Source organism: Orcinus orca, chromosome 19, assembly GCF_937001465.1.
Source record: "Orcinus orca chromosome 19, mOrcOrc1.1, whole genome shotgun sequence".
Lineage (NCBI taxonomy): Eukaryota > Metazoa > Chordata > Mammalia > Artiodactyla > Delphinidae > Orcinus > Orcinus orca.
The window spans coordinates 48,983,801-48,986,566 of NC_064577.1; the positions used below are offsets into that span (position 1 = coordinate 48,983,801).

Below are 2,766 nucleotides of genomic sequence, written 5' to 3' on the forward strand. Positions count from 1 at the left end.
TTAAAATTTTAGCTTCTCAAAACTGTTACTACATATTCAGTTTTCACTGATTTAAAGCAATCTTTATCCAGGTTTACGTATATGAGGGGAAGATAAATTATGCCATGGCCATCATTAAAACAGTTGATGAAACTAATTTTTGGTCTTTGTTAATAGTTTTACTTTCTGGTATCTTTAATTATAAATACCAGCTCCAAATTGTAGGATAAATTACTGGGGTTCTGACATGAAATTTTTCCTGTTAGTGAGCAGAGTCTTATGGAGAATAGAAATGTAACAAATAATCACTTCTGTCAAAGAGTTTACATTTTAGCTAAATAGACAATAGACTTATAATCATGCAGAAATATATAATCACGCACAAAACAGTTACAAAGTAGTACTAATGTGTCAAAGATAAAGGGTAACCATACTTCATGGTTTGCAGGGGACAGTCCTACTTTACCTTATTTTTTTGGTTTAATTATTAATAGAGCCTCATTCCATGAAGGTTTCCTAGGCAGGATGACAAATTACATGGCCACTTTATAAATACTAGTTTCAAGAGAATAACAAAGCAAAAAAAAATTATCACTGTATTTTCAGAAAGTTTGCTGGGCCTGAGAATGAGCAGAGTGGGCTAAAGAGATCTGTGGGTTGGGGTGAAGGGACCCAAGATAGTAAACAAATACTTAGAATTTCAAATAGAAATGTGGGAAATGGTGTTTCAGAAACCACAGTTATCTAGTAATATGCAGGGCAGACAAATGGCAGGCGTTGTAATTAAAGAGATGTGAGGTTATATAACCTTGGATTATGTTGGTTTTGCAATTCTGAAGTTTAGAATTATAATTTTTAGGCGATTACCACAAATGGTAGTGTTCAAAAGTTTCAGCCTGATGAATGCACGAGAGAATGTCCATGGAGTGAGTAATTAATGTATTTTTACCTCACAATTAGAGGACTTTAGAGAAATGTAATTTTTTAATAGACATTTTCTAGAGCAGTTTCAGGTTCACAGCAAAATTAGAGCAGAAGGTACAGATTTCCCATATACGGCCTGCCTTAACACACGTACAGTCACCCTTGCTACAACATCCCCAACCAGAGTGATACCATTGAACAACTGACGAACTTACACTTGATGATGATTTTTTTACCTGTTTTCCTTTTTTCTTTTTTCTTTTTTTTTTTGGCGCGGCCTGCAGGATCTTAGTTCCCCCACCAGTGATTGAACCCCTGCCCTCAGCAGTGAAAGTGTAGAGTCCTAACCACTGGACCACCAGGGAATTCCCTCTTTGTTTTTCCTTATGCTTGACTGACAATTAAAATATTAATGTTCACCATAGCTCTATGTGAAATCAGATTATTTCACCACTGCTTAAATCATGTGATTCTTGTCCAAGTGTTTTTGGTGGCCAAAACAAGTGAGGCAATGGCTTGTTTGAGGCTGAAAAAAGAATCCTAATCCTACCAAACAAAAAGAGGGGAGAAAGTATAAACTGACCTTGACATTTGGATAGTTCTCTGACAAATCTCTGGGAACTGGGAACTTTTGTTTTTGATTTGCATGGCCACCGGAGAGGCAGTTTTAGTAATCAGTGATTTATTACAATGGGCCATTATAGCAACTGGAAGAAAAAGGACTCTAGCTTGAAGTTTACTTTCTTATATACTGAAAATGAGTTTCCTAGCTGGGATTGCTCAATCCCAAGAACAGATTGTGAAACGTTTCCCCGCGTCCCAATAATCTGAAGTGACTCATCAGCTGGTAATATGGACAAAGCACCCACAATTCACGTCCATTCAAAACATGATCACCACAAATTCTATTTTCTCTCTATTTGAAGGCTGATGAGAGAATCGAACACCATCTTTGTGGAGAAAAAACGGAGTATAGCTGGGGTTTTTTTGTTTTGTTTTTCGGTTTACTGCAGCACTTTTACTTCCTCACAATGGCACACTGCTGGGGCCTAATATTCTCACATGACAGTAGAAAACCAAAATCTGTTGTTATCTCTTCAAGAATTGAGAATTGTGTGCAAAAACCTTACATAAGTTAAGAGGATGAATACATTTACAGATGTGAATGCAAACTGTTTTCCAACTCAAGGCAAGTAATGACATATGGTGTTCTGGCAGGAAAACTTCGATAAGAAAGGAAAGCAGGTCCTAATGTTCGGAACTTCTCAACCTGGTAAGACTGGCAAGTTAGTAATTACAATGAGTTAATTTGTATAAATTTCTAACTGGTTCTGAGAAGTTTAAATTTATTTACACCTCATAAGAATCCCACTTGTGGAATTGTGAGGCTTGTGCTCACTTTGGCAGCACATATACTAAAATTGGAATGACACAGAGAAGATTAGCATGGCCCTTGCACAGGATTACATGCAAATTCATGAAACATTCCATATTTTTCAGTTATCGAATTTGTATCTTTGTGTATATGATGTCTTTGCAAAGATTAAATAGTATAAAATATGATGTAAATTGTACCAACTGATATGGAAAGAAACAGTACCAACATTAAACTTTGCAAAATTTTAAAACTTAAAAAAAAAAAAATCCTGCTGGGACTTCCCTGGTGGTGCAGTGGTTAAGAGTCCGCCTGCCAATGCAGGGGACATGGGTTTGAGCCCTGGTCCGGAAAGATCCCACATGCTGTGGAGCAACTAAACCTGTGTGACGCAGCTCCTGAGCCTGTGCTCTAGAGCCCGTGAGCCACAACTACTGAGCCCACATGCCGCAACTACTGAAGCCCACGCGCCTAGAGCCCGTGCTCTG

At 37.7% G+C, this 2,766-nt stretch overlaps 1 non-coding gene across 1 annotated transcript; it reads left to right on the forward strand.

Annotated features, from left to right (window-relative positions):
* The first annotated feature begins 2,294 nt into the window (after positions 1 to 2,294).
* On the forward strand, positions 2,295 to 2,400 carry LOC117202126 (U6 spliceosomal RNA). The gene has a single exon (XR_004484311.1). It is a non-coding gene; the product is annotated as a U6 spliceosomal RNA (small nuclear RNA).
* The last annotated feature ends 366 nt before the right edge of the window (positions 2,401 to 2,766 follow it).